This window comes from Parus major, chromosome 3 (assembly GCF_001522545.3).
Source record: "Parus major isolate Abel chromosome 3, Parus_major1.1, whole genome shotgun sequence".
Taxonomy (NCBI): Eukaryota; Metazoa; Chordata; class Aves; order Passeriformes; family Paridae; genus Parus; species Parus major.
The window spans coordinates 4,880,500-4,901,952 of record NC_031770.1 but is presented as its reverse complement, the minus strand read 5'-3'; the positions used below and the strand labels follow the sequence as shown (position 1 = coordinate 4,901,952).

The 21,453-nt window shown below is 39.5% G+C and overlaps 1 protein-coding gene across 8 annotated transcripts in view; it reads right to left on the bottom strand.

The window, feature by feature from the left end:
- Positions 1-21,453, bottom strand: part of PLCB4 (phospholipase C beta 4) — a 185,322-nt gene that overhangs the window by 101,452 nt on the left and 62,417 nt on the right. The window contains exon 3 of one of the 8 annotated variants that reach the window (XM_015620529.3): positions 18,303-18,370. The exons of the other annotated variants lie outside the window; for them this stretch is intronic. The gene's annotated coding sequence lies outside the window, so the exon portion shown is untranslated. The remainder of the gene's footprint in view (positions 1-18,302; positions 18,371-21,453) is intronic. 8 annotated transcript variants of the gene reach the window in all.

Below are 21,453 nucleotides of genomic sequence, written 5' to 3'. Positions count from 1 at the left end.
CTGAAACTCAGGAAAGTGAATTAAATTGAACCAGGAAAAACAGGCATTTTCCCCCACTGACTCTATCCTGTGCTCAGCTCACACACCACTGCTTAGGAATGACCCAAGAGAACCCCACAAGCATTTGCAAGAATTTGCAAGCAGTGCTTAAATGTAAACAATCCACTGGCTGAAATCAAGTGACCCATCTCAATAACACCTTGAATAGCACGTCAAACCTATTTTGTTCTTATTCAGTAAAAGACATAAGCAAACAATGATAAATGGTGACAGTGAACATGCAGAGATGACATAGAGATGCTCTGTTGCCTTCAGAGAGCCCAGTGCCTCTGCTGTGAACAAAGGGAGAGAGAAGTGGGATGGTGGGATACCTGGGGATGCAAAGGATGCAAGTTCCAGGTGTTCTTCTGGCAGAGAATCAGCCAGCGTGATAAACTCACAGGTTTATGACAATTTTTATATATTTTTCTGTTTCTTCCAAAGCCCTTGACAGCTCATGGTTAAACAAGAATCTTTGCATCCATCTTCCACACAGAATCACAGAATCAATTCTGTTGGAAAAGATCTCTGGGATTAGCGAGTCCAACTTTCGACTGCACACCACTGTGTCACCCAGACCACGGCACTGAGTGCCACATCCAGTCTTTAACTGACCACCTCCAGGCACAGTGACTCCATCACCTCCCTGGACAGCCCATTCCAATGTCTGCTCATTCCTTCTGTAAAGAAATTTCTCCTCATGTCCAGCCTGAACCTCCCCTGGCACAGCTTGAGACACAGAAATAAAACTTAGAGATGTGACTTGGTTGTCTCTGAAACATCATTAAAATCAGAGACAAGTAACTGCAAACACACAATATTTAGTTGCTCCTTTTGGATAATCCTTGGGCAGTCAGTGTGCACAGTTTCAGGGAGCCCTGGCTGCAGGAAGGGTTTGAAGCTGTAGCAGGAGCAGCCATTTCTCATCAGTGTGATGTACTTGGAGGCACCTTGACTGTCTCGAGTGACACAAACCATCTGAAGCACCAGCAGAATTGTATCTTATTCATCTTCTGCTGCAGAAGGAGGAAAAAAGAGGTGCTTGCCAAATGTTTGAGATGGCTACAGAATGAATCCCATAGAAGACAGTTCATAGGTTAAAAAGGAAAAGTATTTTTTTAAAAATAGAGATCTAGTCAGGACAGAGGGATGCTGGATCCAGAATCACTAACCTGAGGAATTTCTGGGTTAAGATTAGCCAGTATCATTTGTCTGGCTGGGAGCATTTTACTCAACTCTTAATTAGCCATCATTTCTAAAGGTCTTTGCATGGTTTCAATATAAATACTTCAAAAATAGCATTCTGGAGCAGAATGCAAGTATGACAAGCAAACAATTAAAAAAGATGACAGAAACTACAATACATACATCTTGAAGAAGAACCAGGTGATCTGGTCTAACTTTTGATTTTCTTTCTGAGAGCAGTCCCACCTGCTTAATGAATTAGAATTTATGTTTATTAGCAAGTCTTTCTAAATTGCACTGCCTGTTTTGTGTAGGATGAATGCAACAGAATGTTACCTCAAAACATACAGAACCTAGAGATTCAATTTCTGCTAAATACAACCTTGGGGGCTATTTTCTTGCACATAACCAATAGTCAAGAGTGTGCAACAGGTACAGACACTGCTAATAGCAACATTAACCACCTAAATAGGCAGAAAAGCAGAGGAACAGTGAGGAATTCAGGTGGAATCAATTGAAAGTGAGAATAATTAAGGAAGGTTTCTGTGCATTTTGCACAACATTAGAACAGAAAGCAGGGAGAAAAATTATAGGCAACTTATTTCTTTTCCTACTCCTGAATAACAACTGCAACATTCTTCTGCTTCATAGCAGTAAATAGTGACAAAATCTGTGCTTAAGACTTATACTATTTATTGAAAAAACACTGAATAGATTTCTGGTGGGCAGACAATGGCAGAAAGGGGTAAAGCAAAAAAAAAAACCAAAACCCAAAACTAAATTGAAGAGAAAATATTAGACAGCATTAGTAACTTTCATTGAAATTTAATAATAAATGATATGGCTTTACCTTTTCACAGACTGCTAATCTTATTTTGCTTTAATATATGCTGATGTGTAGCTAATCAGCTTCTTGGAGTTAAAGTTTTTTGCACACATCTGGAGGGACCAATGATCTTGAATTAAAAGAGCACTGTTTGATATTTTCACCTTAATTTCCAGCATATTGTGTATATATTCAACTATTCCTTTACCAAAAACAAACAGACAAACAAACAAAAAACCCCAAAAAACCCCCTAAATATGAAGAGGTACAAGGGGAAAATTCCTCTTTACATCTCTTTGAGATTAGAAAATCAAATTCTAGTACAGTAATGCACTTGGCTGTACACAGCATTGTTCATCAGATGGTTGGGAAGCTCCCCAGGAAAAACAGAACCCTCTCACAGACAAGGAAAAGGCTATGAATGACAGAAAACAGAGATGATCTAAGAGAATAATTGCATTTCTCACTCTGTGGATGAGCAGTGGTATTAATTTTATATATCAAAGGTTAATTTTCACCAGAACATCTGATCTGACATTGCACAACTACATCTGTGCTTTAACTGGGTGGGATGAGAGAGGTTTGCTCAGCTGGATGGACTCAGCTACTCCAAGTGCAGGTTTGAGAGCCAGGGACACTCCACAGGAGCAGGGGAATATAATGATTATATGCTCAGTGATGTGGCCAGAAACACCTGTGAGACTCAGCTAACTCACACCCTTCTGTCAACTCCACAGAATCATTTAAATGTTTCAATCTTTAAATACACTTGCAAATCGAGTCCAAATAACCTACAAAGTCAAAGCACAGCTCGGTCCCTCAAAATCTGGTTCTGCTGAAGGCATTTTCTCCCTAGGGTCACAATTCTACCTGCATCTCCCAGTCCACTCCTCTGAAAATCACAAATGCTCAGTAATAATTTTCCTATCATTTTTGAGTTGTTTATAAGGTCAACTTTCTGATCATTACAGAGTCACACTCTGCCACAGCAGCTATCAAATTATTCCAGGGCAGCCTGGAAGCTCATTCCACGTACAACACATGCATTATTGCTTCTTGTCATCACAGGATTTATCCCAATCTATTTTGAGAATTATCCCCACAGAAGCCTCTAACAGACTGCCATTACCACACAAGCTAATGATGAAATAAGCACCCTGCTTCTACTTAATTTTGGTGCTCCTCAATCAGAGCTGGCAACATTTCTAATACTCATTGCTATAGTCGAGCCAAAGTAAAATTTATCACCTCATCATGTAGGATCTGTAAGATTTTCAGTTCATTTGCAGGCTTTTTGTTCTTTTTCCGTGCTTTGAATATGCTTGGATCCAAAACCATTTTCCTGAGGTACATTCCAAAAATTCACAAACTAAATACTGCAGAGGAATCTGTAATTTATAATAAGACAAACTTTGCTTAGTTTTGTAATTCCCTCTATTAAATCACTTTTATTAGATACTCTTAATGTGAGTTCTTTACCAGAATGGTCATTTCTTGGAAAATATGGCTTCACTCACATTAAAGACACCAAGATTCCTATTTGCAGTGATCCCTTAACATAAGGGAAATAATATAAATAGATTGGGCAGACTAAAAAGGATGGAATAAAATCAATATGAAGATGTCATCAAGTATAGTGGCACATCAAAGTGACTGTCAGCTGCAGAAGATGTGACCAGTGGTGAACTCCACTTAAGAATAAATATTGGCTTCATTTTAATCTGATTTTTTTCAGCTGTGTTCTATGTGGTTGGAAATATTAACAAACACAGCTTTTGCTACTAGATAAGATCATGCCTTTTGGGCAGTTTTACCTCAAATTATTTCTCTCCATAAAATGAGCAGGCTGTCATAAATTCAGTATTTAGTAACTAAAAGATCCAAAGTAACCAGGAAGATTTAATCTTCTGATGTGCTGCCAACCTCATTGCAAATAACCTGTGTCTTATCAGCAGGTTTTAAGATTTTAAATATATGTGTGTGCACACACACACCCTACTTGTACAAAAGGGAGGAATATATATATATATATATATATATATATATATATATATGTATCAAACATGGATTTTTCAACACAGAGACTGCTTTGAGATAGTTCACTGTTAGCTAAACACATTTAAATTTTGGTGCAAAATTTAATTTCTAAAGAATTCGAAGATTACAAGTCTTGTGCAGAGAGACAAAGATGTTAGATTTAATAAATGAGTCAAAGAGTAAATCCCAGGAAGTCAGTAAGTGTCTGATTTCAGGCAGTTTTGAATGTTAATGTACAATAAAGTCAACACTTTTTATTAAATTAAATCATGACATCAGCTTCATTAAAGATGTTTATAAAAGGTCTGTGCATCCTTACAGATGAAAACCCCAAACAAATGAGAATCAACCCAAAAACCCACCAAAAAAAGTCCTAAATACAAGACAATCATAAAACCCCAAACCCAACATTAGGTCCTTGAACTGGAGGAGTCTCATAAAAGTCATTTACTCCATTATTCAGCCCCTGGAAGGGCCAAATCCATTTTAATCTGATAGATGTGACAAATTTTCAGCTTTATTGCTCCAGAGGAAACCAGTTCTGCAAGCACCCTACTCAAAGATTTGACTGTCCTTCACCCTGGAAAAGATTTTCCACCTCTACATAACCTTAACTTCAAAGATTTCCATATTTCTTACTCCAGACACCACAGCACGTGGATTTTCCCTTTTCTATTTGCAGAAACCTATCAAATATTTAAAAGCCACGATTAAGGCATGATCAGTTTTCCAATGATCAGTTCTGGAGACTGTAATCTGTCTAGAAGTTACTCAGCTGATAAAATGATCTGAGGTATTAATTAATGAGATTAATGAGAGACCAGGTGGTGCAGGGACCACACTTCCCCTGAGGTTCTGTGCCCAGCACTGGGTGCTCCAAACCCTTCCCAGCATTTTGTTCCCATAAACAAATAGGAAGCACACAAACACCAGTAATTCCCATTCCTTCAGAAGCCATGGAGAGGACTACAATGAAATACCCCAATCCAAAGCAAAACCACACCAGGTATGACTTAGCATTAAACAGATGCCTGGAGAAGCTGCCTTCCCTTTAGGCTCTTTGAAATTTCAGCAGTAGATATTAATTTTAGATTTCTGGCAAGTTCAGTGGTTTAATTTTTTTTTTTCCCTGAAATACAAGCAGTAATTAAAAATACTAATTTCCAGGATGACCTATAATCAGGAATTCAGATGTGCAGGCTCTGACAAATGGCAAAATCTGCAAGATGTGAGAGATTAAATACCAGCCCATGCTGAGCCAGTGGGCAGAAGTGATCCTGAAAGCATCCCAACTAACACAAGTTGGCTTGGAGTACTTAGCTTAAAGAACAAGCCATTAAAAGCTTGAGAGGAAAGTGGTAAATATTTTTGCTACATACTTTCCAGTTTACACAATTCTGAAATGCTTCTCCTTAAATTTGGTTTAATTTGAAATTAATTATTACAAAAATAAGGATGCCCACTAAATAGGAACACAAATCTTTAAGGGCTGCAAAATAAACTGGATTTTATCTTAGTGCCAGACTGCTGCTTTTAGCTGCTTAAAATAGAAAACAAATGAGGAATCAAAGCACTTTTCTACACAATCCTTATTACTGTGTTTAGGTCACTGAAACAAATTATAGTACTTGTATGAGATTTACTACCTAAAATTTTCAATTGAGCTTCTTTTAATCCTAGATTTAGAAGATGCAAGGACTGAAGAAAGAATGAGAACAACATGAGCTTTCTGAGACAGACTTCCATCTAAAATAACATGTGAGTAGCAAGGTCCAACTCTAATATCAATACTGTGATTTACCACCACTAAGAAAGGGTTAACAACCCAGACTACAGCTAGCTTCACTCAGCACCTACTCTGTGCCTTGGAAGAGGCTGTTTTCTGCTGTTTATGAGATTGATGATGTTGAAATAAATCAAAATGCAGCCTCAATCCATGATTTTGGAATGACATGGCCAAAGGAATCTCTACTGAGCAAAAGAACACGTACAACACACTGATCTTCAGAACTTCCAATGCATACTTTTGTTCTGTGATTGCCATTTTATAGGGAGAAAACACTATTGTCTAACTATCAAGCATCATGAAAATGAAATCGATTTTCTCAGTTGGAAACTGATCTCTGTGGCCACTGAAACACTGTAGTAAGATGAGAGACAGGCAATCAACAACACATAATTAGTAGATCTACAACTTCCTCTTGATTGCCAAGGCTTATATAAATAACATGTAGACACTACTCCTCCTGTCTGAGGATTAAAACATGTTTTGTTTTTTAATGGTATCTACACATCTAAAGAATGCAGCTACCATTAAAGGAATCTTCAATGACATCAGCATGTTTCAATTAATAGAACTAGCTGGCTAATACCTGCCAGTACTTATGTCTATATTTAGATTTATTTGATAGTTGCAGTAAAATTAATGAGTGAACACATACTGAGAGTGTTTCCAGGATTTGGACCCAACTACTGAAGAGAAACAGAACCTCGACTAAATTCCTTTTCCTGTTAGCTTAAATCTGGCCACATCCCAAAACATTTTGGGATTTAAATAATTTGCACTCAGCCAGTCAAAATGTTCCTGTACCCTACACACAAACTCTTTCACAAGAATTTCAATGGGAAATTAAAACACACTACTCCTGCCTCTGACAGCAGCAAACATTTCAGAGTAAGCACAAGGCAAAGCTGAAAATTACAGTGGGAGGCAATCACACTCATTTGCCAATGTAACCGAGAACTCTACAAGCCTTTTTTAAGTGTAATGAATTTGCAAATATTAAGATTCATGTGATCACTTCACCTCAGCTTAATTACTCTCCCAAGAGAATATCATATGCATAAGCAGTGCCAGCTGTAATCCCTGATTCACAGTTTAAACACTTATGCAAGATCATCTTCTGCGAGAGAAGAGGAAAACCCACATTACAGACGGCAAAATTATAGGAAGCAGGGAAGGTGACAACTTTAGGTTTGCCAACCCTGGAATTACACTGAATGGTTTTTAACTTGAACTCTTTCTGGAGCACAGCCAAGGATCTGGTATCAAGGGATGCTTTAGAGCAACATATTCCGCATGCAAAAGTGCCAAGAGAATATGTTAGGGAAATTAAATCATTCTGTTCCACTACTCAGCACTCATGGAAGCCCGAGCAGAGGCTGGTAATTAGCTAATTTACATGAACTCTCTGCTGAAGAGTATTTAAAAGAATTCCAGCAGTACAATCTTGAAGGGGCAAGACAGCCTGGCCCGACTGGCTGGTTGGCCTGCACATCCTGTCATCCCTCTGTCTGAGGCAAGACAAGCCATTTTTAGCTGCATGAGGATGGGCAGTTGGATGCCTGAAAATAGCTCCATCTCTGCAATTTGACAGTTAAATATGTAATTTCCTCACAAAGAGTCTAATCACTGTCCCATTTAAGTGGACTGCAAAAGCTGGATCAAGAGAAGCAATGAATGCAACCCTCAGTTCAATATCCCTGTAGGAAAACAGGCATTACTCCTGGCTTTAGCCAGCTATCTTTGGCACTGTGACCAGCAGAAGCACCGGGGCAGGCAAAGCTTTCGGTGCCATGGAGTAGCACAGAGGCCCAGTGGATGCTGTGATGGGGTTTCCTACAAGTGGTAGATGTTATCTCTACAGATTTTCAGATAGTGGAGGTCAGGGTTTTATTTTGAAATACAATTGCCTTTCCTGTATATGATGTTTTATCTTCCCAAACTCCAATTCTCCAGTTTAAAGCCATCTCATTCCAAGGTTTGCAATGGTAAAAACGTGGTAAGATCTTAGGTACAATGAGTATTTAATATAGAGAACAAGTTATAACTGCACATTCCTCTGCTTTTACACCACTAATGATCTGCTCATGGCTCTACAATCACTATGGTACAGTATCTGTCTATAACCTCATCAATTCTGTATAGGAAACATGCATTTGGGAATTAATGTCATTCTGATGATACAGCTTCATATCCTGCTAATGAAACACCAGCCCAAAAGCTGTTTTCAAAGCTCCACAAATATTACATCTAATCTCCTATGCAAACATCTGTCTTGGAACCCTGACAACAAGGAACTAACTTTTAATGCTTTCATAACATTTGCAAGTTGGAAAAGAAAAAAAAAAAAGAAATACTATGTGTCAACAGGATCCTCCTCTTTATGGAAATTAAATGCCAAAAGCAGATATGGAATTCCCTCATGTGGCCCTGTTGTTTTCTTCAGTTTTCCCATAGAGTTCAAAGAAAAAAAAAAGTGCCTACACATGGATTTAAAAAAAAGCAAACAAACATGCACTGCAGAAGGAAAAAAGCTACATATTACTACCAATTTTTAAAGTTCCAGATTGTATGGATGAGGTTCACCAATAAAACTAGTACAGCACTTTAAGTGAGACAAGTTTACAGTTATTAATCACCCAGTAACTAAATGAGACGAGCTGAAAAGAAAACAGGCAAGCTTTGGACACAGATCCATGGCTTTAGGACTGAAACAGAAATAGCAAAGTTGAAGCTAGAGAGTTTTGGTTGTTTTTTTTCCCTTGATCTTCTGATCTTTCTGACAGCATTTGCAGCCACCCCCCACAGTCCCAGGGAAGAAAGAAAAAATTCTCCAGAGTATCAAAAACAGATGCACATAAAAATGTTCTGGCTTAACTGCTGGAACTCTTCTGTGATTAACCACCAATCCAGTGTGATGGAAACTAATTTCCAATCATTGTTATTAAGCATCACTAGGTAAGGCAGCTCTTCTTTCCTCTTCCCCAGCTTTGTGTGTATAATCTCCTTGTGCTCTCACTGCTTCCACCCCTCCAATCATCTCCCTCTCCTGTAAGAGCCAGAGATCATTCTGTCTGCATAATATGGAGTACCCTCAAGGCCCTTAACATGGAAAGAATTATAGCAGTAATGTTTTTACTAACTTCAGGATTTTTTCCCATGCAGAAGCAAAACACTCATTTTTATAAACTGAAGAACACACAGACATATCAGGATGTTTTATGTTGCTACATCAAAATGCAAATTAAACAACACAATTAAAACCACTCCTTTCTCAAGAGTATGTAAAGAACTGGCAACTTTTTAGTCTTTGCTATTGTCTGTGACATAGGCAATGCAGAAATCTTGGACCAACTGATTTACTCGATCCTAAAAGTGAAAACTCCTGCAGCAAATGAGCAGTGTTATGGTGGCAAACAGAGTCAAAAAAAACCCCAAAAAACCCAAAGCTTCAAAGTATCATATATCAACTTACAAGGCCCTGTTCTAAAACGATGGGATGGCTGCAGAGCGTGGGAAAAACGCTTGTGTGTTGGCTGCACCTGCAGGACTGTGCATGCAGACGTTCCTGCTGAGGGTAAACAAGGAGTCAGCCATGCAGCTATTTGCAGCCTGTGCACTTCCAAACATCCACTTCCATGCAGAAATGCTGGGCTTGAAGGGCACAACCTTCATATCCCTGCAGTGAACAACTGAAATGATGAGCCTCATACTGGGAGACATCCAGTAGAAGTCTCAGTCCTCATTCCTAGACCAACTATTCCTCCCAACCAAGATGTGACACGGCTACAGATTCACGACAAGTGGTCTGATGTCCTTTTTTACTTTGTGCTTTATGCATCTGCCTTTCCAGTTTTGGGGGAAAGAGAAGTCAGTTGTTGAAAACGAGAAGCAGCATTGAAGGATTTGCTAAGTATCACCTGGGCACAGGGTTCCCTCTCTTTTCTTCTTTTGCTGTCCAAGACCAGCTGCTCCAAACAGTGGGTGGGGCCTCCCACTAGTGAACAGGTACCTACAAAAGGCTCTTTCATGGCCAAAATCACTGGCACAACAGGTAAAGAGAAGGGGTGACAGGTCATCAGAAGATAAGGAGGTAGAAGCAGACATCTGACTGTTCTTTTTTATATAGCAAAGTATAAAACCCCCCAACAATATTAAAAAAGATGTTATGTGCTGCTGCAAGCTTAGTGATCCTTATCTCTGTGTTTGTCAGGCCGTTACTTTCTATTTGGTTAAGTAAACTTTGTATTTGGTCAAGTAAACTCAGCATACCAAAACATTGCCAAACATGGTTAGACAGGAACAGGACCCAGTCAAAAGGCATTGTTTGAAGGGAGAAATTTAGATGGATGGGAGGATACTTGCATATAACACATCAATCAATTATGCAACCCTCTGCATGACTCAGTAGATGTGAAAGATTATTCTCCTGAAGGAATGTGCTTAAAAACATATGGAACAATAATGTTTCTCATTAACTCCCCTCTACTCTGAACTTTCTCTGCCCATTTAACAAACACAAAGGTGCTTCAACACTGTTATGGATTACAGAACATTTCATTAAACCTTAATCTCTCAGAGGAAATAGCAAGAACAAGATCACAGCCTGCAGTTGTTACACCCAGGCTTCACTTCCCACACTGAGATAACTCCTGCTATCTGTGTATGAAACTTGCTAACCTGCTATGCCCAGACCTGCAAAAAGACTGTATTGCTTCATACAAGGCATAATCTCATAACAAATATTCCCCTTTTTTGAAATCAAGTAATACACAAGAGCTGCCACCCTCCAGGTAATCATCAAAAACTCAGAACTGCATTACTGTAGAACAGTCACACAGGGGCAGATTACAGATAGGGGGGCAGATTATCAAAATGGCCCAATATTACAGGCTTCAAAAGAATTTCACTCCTTTTCAGGCTCATGATGAAGTGTGTGAACTTTCAAGTGCTTTTCAGCATCCAGTGAGAACAAACAGTCCCGTTTGTATCACTTGTACAGCAATTGGCCATTTCTCTGAGGACATTATCAAAAGCTGTTCCAGCTTTGTTCTTTTTAACAGCATTGCTGCCTGATGGCACCAAACATTTCCTGCAAAATAAAGATAGGCTTACTTAGCTTTTCAAAATAATCAATTTCCAAAACTGGGGCAGGGAACATGTGGAATGTATTAACTTGTCCTGATTTTCAGGAGGAGCTGTCAGTTGGTTTGTATCAGAGTAGGCCATTCTCTTGCTGGGAAAGCTTTGCATTTCAGGAATTCAGAAACTGGCCTGGGGGAAAAAATAAGTCCTTTTCTGCTGAACTCAGACATAAAAGGATCTGAGCTCAGAGGTGCTTTGCTGCTTTACTTTCTAAAAATAAAATAAGTTCTCTGAAATGTGAGTACATTTTGATAACTCGTGCAAGACATAAAAGCGAGTTTCCATAGTCTGGTGCTCCCCTTTACACAAAAGTTGTTTCTGTTACAATTACTGTTAAGAAACAAGAGTCAAGTTTGATGACTGAAGAACAGTAGATGCTCCAGAAAAGACTGGTTTCTGCTTAATAATCTCCTGACAAAACCAGGGAAAGCAAAGACTTGACATTGTTTACCATTGTTACTGTTACTCTGACTACTCTTCAACAGATGTGAGCTCCTTTCTACTGGCAGCTGCTTCTATAGGGGCAACAAGTGCTTTGTAATAAAACTGAATTCAACTTATATAAAAAGTTGATAAAAATCTTAACACTTTTTCCCTCCATTTATCTTATTTTGAAAAAGTCTTTATTCTCCCATACTCTGTCAAATTCAAGTACTGCTTCTTGACTTTCTATTTTGGCAAACATCTTCGTAAGAATCCCTTAAACAATGACTGCAGAACCACAGTTGTGGAACTGTGTTATATACTAGGTAATAACAAGGAACCAGCAATGCTTGCAGAGCCTGATTCCAGTCAGAAATTGCTAAAAAGCTATGGAATTTCAGTGGCATCAAGGTACCTTCAGGTCTCCTAATCCCTACCATTGTAAAAGGCCTGTGTGAAAATACAATGCCTTCATTATTAACACATTTGGGTCCTTGGGCAGCAATCTCTCTGTAGTGGAGTTTTAGTCTCTGTAAAACTGCAAGTAATGGTAACAATTTTCAAATTCCTAAGAGTCAAATTTTAGCTTTAAATTATGCCTCTGTTTACCTTTTGTATTTTCCTGCTTTGCCACTTCTCCACTGTTTTCCCCCTACCATCCTTTGTGGCAGCTCCTACATGTCAGAAAACTCAGCAGAGCTGTAACTTATTCTAGTTTTAATACTCATCCATTGCAAATATACTCACAAGGAAACCTGGGCATCACCCTTAAGGCAACTGAGAGCAAACAGAAAATGCCAGGGTTTAATAAAGTAATTTGAGAATGCTTACAGTATGCAGGTGAGGAGAACAGCAGTAGAGGCTCTAACAGATGGTGCATGAGGCAGTACTGAAATCATCCCTTACACCACACTGAAAGCATGACTTCAGCTCAAATTCAGCACAAATCACAAGCAAACTGCAATCCAATGAGAAAATGGGCTTCACTGTTCTGTGAGTTTATAAAATTGCAAAGACTTGACTTCTCCACTACAACATTATAGCCTTGTTTTCAAGCAAACTGCATTCAGATGTTGCTCCTCTGACATCATTAATCTCCATGGAAACCTTAGAATAACTGTTGGCCTGAAATAGGTTCTGTCATCCCAGATCAACTCAAAAGTAGTCCAGCAAAAGATCTTGTATCTCATTTTTTTGGCTGAACATTCTTACCAGCACAGCTGAAGAGTTACAATTCCTGCAGCCACTCTGAAATAGAGCTTTCATTCCTAACAATCAGAACATACATAAAGTGAACTATTTTTCCAGCTGAGGCTGAAATACAGAGATTCAAAGATTACCTACTTCTAGAGTAAGATATAGACTTGGGAAAAAAACCCCAAATGATGTGTCTATATGGAATTTTACAAGATGATTAAAGCTAGGAGACCAGGCTCCTAAAAATCCTCTAGATCTCTGCACAGCATTATCCTCGTACAAGAAGGGAGCAGGGCAAAGCCAAGAGATTTTTCTAAAGTTATTTATTAAAATTTTCTTTTGAGAGAAACTATTTGAAATGTCTGTTTCAAGTGGAGTGCAACCAGATGGGTCACATTGGGTTTTTCTTTCTCCTTCTCTATACCAATGAAGCCACTCTCTGTGATTATTGTCCCCGGGATGGGGTCAAAAAGTTCCTCAGAGATTTTCTACTTAGCTAACAGGTCCTCTGCAAACAAGTTTTGTGCTGAGTTAAACTGACTCAGAGATTCACTAAATGTCAGGAAAGCTGTTTTCTTGGCAAGAAGCCCTGTGCACAAATTGGTTCTATGAGGAAAACATGCTGCCTGGGTGTCCACAAATGCATAATATGTTATACAGATAGAGAAATGAATTGGTTTCTCAAAGACCAAAACTAAGAAAGTAATCTGGAAAAAGGGAATTTGAGACTTGCACAGTTGTGTCACACTGCACTAAAGCTGGCTTTATTGAATGTAATATGGTCATTGCTATGAATTTCTAAGGCTAATTAACAAACTGCTTTATAAATTTTTCTGAGATGCAAGAAATAAAGAGCAAAAGAAAACAAGGGGGGGAATTAAAATAGTATATGAAGATTTGTACTTATTCATTTTCAACAGTATTGAAAAGAGTTGCCTCCACTTACAGCTGCAAGTACTTAAGATATTTCCAGAAAAATAAAAAAAAAAACAACAAGAAATCTTTAATTCCTCAGGTCTGATCTTCCCAGCTTTAACTCTTACAAGTTATTCCATAATCACAGTTTATTTTTATTCTGGCAGAAACCTTCTTTTGTTGCATATTTGTCCACTTTCAAAGCTAATAAAGTCCTGGGGCTCTCTGTATGGCTGGGTTATTTTAGCTACTGCTGTCATATGGCAGAACAGAAATTTCTTAGCATGGGGTTGTTGACAGTCTCAGCAGCTTCAGTAACACTGCTGGTGGTAAATATCACCCAGGTACACTGTTGAGTCTGGGGTTTTTTGTTTGATTGCTTGTTTTATCTCAGCAGCATTTAGATGTGTGCTAGGCAGAACTGGCTGAACTTGGCTGGGGAATTATTGATGCCATTGACACTGAATTTAGGAGATTGTTTGTTAATGAGTAGGCTGCTAAGTGAAACTCCAGAGGTCCACAGTGCAGAGAAGTGCACACCAGATCCTAAGGGGATAAAAATACACCCCTGGACTGGGCCCTTCAGACAGTACCTGATGTGTTCAAAGCCAAACACTCCAATTTTGACCCTTCTCCAAACAACAAGACCTTTCTCCAAATTACCAAGGCAGCTTGCACGGTGGCATCCTTGTTACTGGAGTCCTGGGAAAGAGAGGCAAATTCATCTGAACCTAAAGCCTGAATGATGCCAGCTTTAGAAGCATGTGGCACAGCAGGCTCCCACCATTCTGTCACTGCAGGGGAACAAAATACACTCCCCTGTCTTTGTGCTCACTGTTTATTACAGGGATAGAGTCAACAAGATGCCAACAAGCAGAGCCTATCTGATACAAGAGAGGAAAGCAAACACTTGTCAGCCACATCTTTTGCTCTCACTGCAAGTTCCTTGTAGTTTGGTGTGTGCTGTGCCTCATGCTCACCTGCTAACAATGTAACAGCACCTGCACAGTTTGAATTATTGCCTCAAAAAGAAGAGAAGCTACAAACATTGGATATTAACTCTTAAAGAAGTACAGTCAAGGATTCTTCTAGCAATGGTAGCCATGAGATGAGACCCAAGGGACCATACCTGATCAGGCCAAGCGTGTAAGTACACTATTCTCAGAATATTCCTCTGCAGGAATATTTCTTTGCTTCTCAGGAGTTTTGAGCCATAAGCAGTATTTTGGTGTTAATTGCTTTTCTTGATGGGTTTTCATTGTATCATCAACTTATTAAATTCATAAGAACAAGCTCTAAATAACAGGAAACCAAGCTGACAGATACCTAATCTAACCTGGTAACTGCCTAAAATTCCACCCCTGGAGCCCAGGCATGGGTGTCCAAGGAGACACAGCAGGACTGCTGCCTACGCCTGTCTCTGTGTATTTTCTTCCAGGTCTCCATTTTAATGATGGCCTCAGAACTATGGAATCACAGGGCAACACGAGAATACGAAACCTTTAAACCACAAGAATGACTCAGTAAATTAGCTTAGAGCTAAAGCAATAAATTGCTGCTTGTGGGGGATTTTTCTCCCTAATTCTAAAAGTCTGGTCCACCTTCCTCTTCTCTGGCTCCTGCCTCTGAGAGTCAGAAGTTATGAAGCCCTAATAATCCTGCTTCTCTCACATGAAGGGGAAATTGCTTGCTTCTTTCTCCCAAAGAGGCTTTTATGAAACATTCAGACTTCACCAGCTCAGCAAACAGAATACAAAACAGTGCCTGTAGCAGAGAACATCAAGGTATGAAATACTTGAAGAAGAAAACAAAAGGGCTAATAATTTCTTTCTTTTTTTTTTTTTGTTAACTGATGTTAAGTTTCACAAAAGGGGTCCTCAAGTTTTTCTAAAACACAACACGTCCTAGTTGCTTCTGTTATTCATCTTCTCCAAAATAAAGTGTCTCCTTCTGGTCTTACAACAATTAACTCTAACAAACAGAAGCAGCAGGGAGAAAAAGAAAAGAAAGAAATCCACAAAAGACAGCTGAACTTCCAAGCATTTATGAAACAGATTGAGGACCAAAAGAGGCAACATCTGACAAAGGTGACATATTATCCTTGTGAGGCAAAAGCTCAGGCTGTACCAGCAGCCTGACATTGCAAAGCAACTCACACTGAAGCACCAGCAAGTATCAAAACAAGGAGTTTATTAATTGCTGTAAAGTCACTGTGTCATTTTGTTATTCAAAAAGGACCAGGCACAATAATAGCTGAAATGCCTTAAATAAAGCCCAATTTTTTTAGACAGTGCTTATTGAATATGAGCTCTCATTTACAGTATTTCCAGCAAGTTCCTGTGCTAAACAGATCCCATCTACTGTGCAACCTTGTGTACTTAAATAAAATAAGAGAAAGTTCTCTAATACCTGTTATTTCAAGGACCTCAGATGCAGCTTTTACTTTCAGGACTGCTGTGAGAAAAACTGGACTCAAAGAGAGGATCAAACAAGCTTCCAGGCTATCTATAAAATATGGAAAACCAGCAAGGCCATCATAAGGTTTAATTACAGAAAGCAAATGCATTAGAGGAAGATGAGCCTTCATGGGTCACAGAATCTTGTTACAGGTCAAGCAGTGAACTCCAGTGCTGAAGTTTGGATTGGTTTAAAATTAATGCTTATTTATACTTCCTAAAGAGCACCTTAAAACTATGTCCAAAGACAAGCTAATAATTTTTGGCATTTTGAAGCTTAAATAATTGCAGACTCATTTTCTTTTAGGATATAGATACACACACATAAGCATCCATGCCCCAAACTGCCACTGCAGCTCTGTAACATTGTAAATGCTTTTAGAACTCCAGGACAGTCTGGATATTATTGTTCTACCATAGCCAAATACTTCATTATCCCCTTGATTTCTGAACAGCATGTATTCTTCTTGGCTCATATGAATGCCAAAAATTACTTGTGTTGCTGTTTGTCAGGTGTATTGCTTATCGTGAACTATTTCACCTTTCTGGAATACAAAATCTACCCCCCATGTTTGCATCTTTCTCATGTTTGCATTAGTAACTTCTGCCCAGCACTAGCTTTATTTTCAGGAAAATATTAATATTTTTCAAGTATTCTAATCACTGGTTATTACTAGCAACAAACAGATTCAGTTTAGGGATAATCAGTGACACCTGAATGACGAGCAAGGACAAAGGGAAAGCCAAGATACAGCAATTCTGGTATATCCATAGAGAATAGGGAGCTGGGAATGTGAGATGAGAGAATGGGAGTTGTTTGGCCTGGAGCTAAACCCATTTTATGGGTGACAAAGGCAATTCCAGGTAATCCCTGTACAAGGTAGTACTCCCTTCTCTCTCACTGCTTTCTGTGTGTAGACTTTCCTGCATAGTACAGATTGCAAAGAAAAATGCTGAAACAATCTCGACTGCCCTCTATGAGATTCACTTGGGTAATCCCGAGCCCCTGGTGACACTGGCCCAGGAGATGACAGCTTTGAGGCAGACTGGCCACTCAGTAGTGACACAGTTCATCACTGAACCTCACCCTCATTTCTCCAGGAGAATTCAACAGAGACCCACAACACACTAAGAGGCATTAAGAAGCAAGACATCCAGAGAGGTGTACCACAAGGAATTATCTACGAGGACAGTTACTTTCCATTGGGCTTGAATAATTGGATTTTTTGGATGAAAAACAAGTATTTCTAGGTGTGGGTCACTGATTCCAGTATCTGTTAGCAGTCTGCAGGCTTTGTAGCAGTTTCATCGGTTGCTAATGTTGCGTGACACTCGTCCATGGCAACAGAGTTCAGAATTCAATCATGAAAAAGTCTCCCATTTAGTGAGAACAAGAACTAGATGGAGCATTTTGCTGAGCTTTTTGTTGGCCTGGGTTTGCCATGATGATTATTGAGCCTAAAAAGGCTTTGTTAAGCTGCCCTTTGGGAGTGCTTCTGAGATCCTAGAGCTGCCTAGGCAGCCTTGCCGTACAGAATCAGTTTCTAATTGCTACTCCCCAAAGTTCCTCTTCACAAGCTCATTTATTTATCACCACCCCTGACTGTTCCCTCACAAAATGAGCAGGTTCTAATTGTGGAAATAATGCCACTATCTCCAAATTTACCAAACACAAGCTTCCCAGCAGCAACAACCCATGCCCCACACGCCTCAGTTGCTCCCCACTGTTCCCCAAGGTGTTGCTTTTGGGTCTTGGCTGTCTTAAGCCATTGGATCAGGTAACAAAGGCTTCAGTGGCACTCCCAGCTCCCTGACCTCCCCTCCAATACCAGCAAGTTGTTCCTGGCTCTGCAGTAGACAGGATACTCCAGCAGTGATTACACCACAATGCAAAAAAATGGCTCTCCCCTTGTTCTTAAGAACAAAATTTGCTCCTGATGAGGTTCAGGGCCCAACATTTCTACAGAAAGCAGTGCAAATGGTGGTAGGCTGACACTATAAAACATTGTAAACCAATACTGCTGTGAAACATGTAAGATCTACAAACTACATGCTGAAGCAAGTCACTTTGATACTCAGAAAGTTTCATCATACCAATTACAAATAATACATGAAGTATATGATATATGAATATGTCCCTATGTATATTCATGTGCACATATACAATTGCTTGAAAGCCATACAAAAGTGGACTGAGAGTTTGAATTGAGGCATTGAGAGAGGGAGAGGCTCCATAAGCTGCACATTTGCTAATGCTACTCAACTGTGATTTCTAGTTCATGAGTGAGCAACTTACAAAGGAGTTCTGGACTGGGTGGATAAACAGTGGTCTAATTAGACTGATGTGCTGGGAAACTCTTCCTTCTGTGAAGCAACAAAACAAGATGGTCAGTATGAGACCTGCTGTTATCTGCTAGATCTCGCTATTGCAAAAACACCCCACCCACAGTCCACAAAAGTATGGTATCCAGACAAACACTTCAGAACAGGATCTGGTTTCACCACTGCTAAATCCTTCATGGGAAATGTTTTGAACAGAGAAGGATGGGCTGTAGCTGGGAGTGTTGGAAGCTCTGGATGAGGCATCCCATTCCCCACTGCACCACGCCAGGACAGCTTTTAACATTCATAAAGCATCCTGAATGATTAATAACCATCACAAAGGAGCAGCTGAACAGTGCTGCCACATTTATATCTTTCCAGAATAAATGCTAGCTGATTTTAATTGTGTTTCATGTCTTCCTTAGAAGAGCAACATAAACTTGGGAAGATTTCACTCTAGAATGAGTAACAGACAAGCTCCAGTTGCACGGGAGTGCTATCACAAGAGTACAGTGTGAGAGCTACAAAATACAAGGATAATGATCTCTCTGCACATCCATTCCCTAAAGTTTCTAAACATCCCACCTGCCACCTGGCCAGGCTTCACTCTGTTGCAGCTCAGGTGTTTAGCAAAGACATGTTAGTACCACTGTCAGGCCACATGCCATTCTGTCTGGCATTGTGCCAAAATTATTCCACATCCCAAAGAGTTCATGGGAAGTGCTGCCAGAGATACACACAGCTAAACTGGAGGCTCCTTGGAAGTAGTGAGGAAATACTTCCTGCACAGGAGCCTCCAAACTGGACCTTGCTCACAAAAAAGAGACTTTATATGAGGCACTGAAGAAGAATAATGAGGCAGCTCATCAGGTGTTGTGGTGGCATCTGTCGCTGCAAAAGGCCACAAAAAGAGTATAAAGGTCTTGAGTGGAGAATGGGAAAAATGAACAACAAAGGGTTGAGCCCTGGACTGGTCAGGGGTGACAGTATGTTACTTATTAACCAGAGAAACAGAGCAAGGGCGACAGGAATCACAGCAAAGAGCCTTGGAAGTACAAAAGGAAAGCTGATGTTTGATGTACAAGGAGCCAGGAGATACAGAGGCTAAAACCCACAAAACTATTTCAATTTGGTGAAGTAAGACTGCAATGATCAAGGCAAGTTTGCTACAGTAACAGGAACATAACAATTAGATGTGTGCATGGATAAGAACACTTTTCCAGCAGATGTTACCCATCTGCCATGCAATCCCTACACACAGCAGTCTTCAGCCTGCGACCCAAAGAGAGCTGAGTAACTAATAAAATTGTCACTCAGAGAAGTGTCCTGGGGATGCTCACAGCACTTACACTAAATCATGGGCAAGAGGAAAGAAGCAGGGAAGTCTGGGGAGACCAAGGAGGACAGTGAAAGTACTGAAGTCCAAGAGTGCACAAAAGATGGAAACAGCTGTTTGCTGCATGTGTGAGTTTAAGAGAAAACTGGAGATTAAACATCATCAAGTGCACCAACAGCAGATGGAGCTGTAAGATAGGAGGAAAAAAATAACTTTTAAAGGTCCAATTAAAATAGCAATTCTGAAAATGAAGGCATAAACCCCTTCCTTCATGTAAAGTCATGACAGACAACCCACCAGAGCTGAGTTTGTAGGAGTATGACAGCCATACCATGTCAGCAGAAGGAGCTGCAACATCTTGTCTCTCTTTTTCCTGCCCTTAGATAAGACACCACTGCCCATGGCTAGCACAGGTTAAATCCCTGCCAGCTTGCTGCCAACCATCTGCCAAAATCAGCCAAGCACAAGGCAAACACAAACCCAACCTGATTTAACAATCTCACAGAGGGGTTGCTCACATTCTCCATGCTTTGTGTTCTGCATTACATTCTAACACCTCCTGAAATTTTTTCACAGAAGCACAGACAAAAATTTTATACCATTTTCTGGGTTCTTTATTTAAAAATGGAATTAGTTATCAGAAGCCTGTTTATGCCTGGAAAGAACAAGCAAAACTATGAAATAAGGACTGAGGAACACTAGTGATGTATAAAAAGATCTGCAGAGACAACTGGTATCACTCATTTCCGTGGACTTCACCAACACAAGCCCTACCTCATACCCAGATTCCAAACAAAGCTGGACAAACTCTAATAACTCCAGGTAGAAATATGAATCTTACTTGAAACTTTTCTGTAAACAGGAAAAAACTAAACTTTGGTCCTGCATAAAATGGATTCCTGTATTAGGCAACATGCAGTGAGTCTGTCAAGCATAAGAACAGCTTCATTTGTCAGGGAGCTAAGAACTGTTCTAGGACAGGCTTTGACATCTCGTTCTTCTGTGAACATCCTGTGAAGAAGAAAGTTCAGGTTTATATGAAATTAAGACACAAAAATGGAATAGCCTTCTAGCCTTGTTCACTGAAGAAAGATCCCAGTAACAATCCTGTGAGAACAAGCAACAAAAGGGACATTTTATATAAACTTTAATTCTTTTTTCCTCCCACAACTTTACAAATCATCTCCAGTCACCTTTTTACAAGGAAAGAACTGAACCTCCAATGTAACACTGCAACTCTTTGTGGAGCAAGACCACACACATGATGAAGTGACATTATCAGAGATATTTTCAGAGACTTGGAAAAGAGCCTATGTCCAAAAGCTTAATGGCTGGTCTCAGCAGTCAGCCTGATAACAGATATCATCTGCTTAACTAAAAAATAAATAAAAAATTATAGTGTATATAAATATATTGTATATATTTATATATTCTATTTACTATTTTGGTATTTGTTTATATAAATATTTTATATATATATTTTATATATAAGCAGGTGCTTGACAACATTTACTAATAATTCACAAGAGGTGGCACTGAAGCTTAATTCTATCACATGGTGCTAATTGGAGTCCAGGGCCTCCTTAAGCTATCAAATGGATTGCCAAATGGGAATTCTGTGCATACTTACAGGATAATACATCAAAGTATATGATTAATTTTATCAACAATAACAGGCTTCAGTATCAGTTTGCAGTCACAGAAATGAGTGTACAATCACACAGCTGGCCTGCTGCACATCAGGCAATCCGTTTCTCTTATTTTTGTGAAGCTGAGCTTTAAACCATGT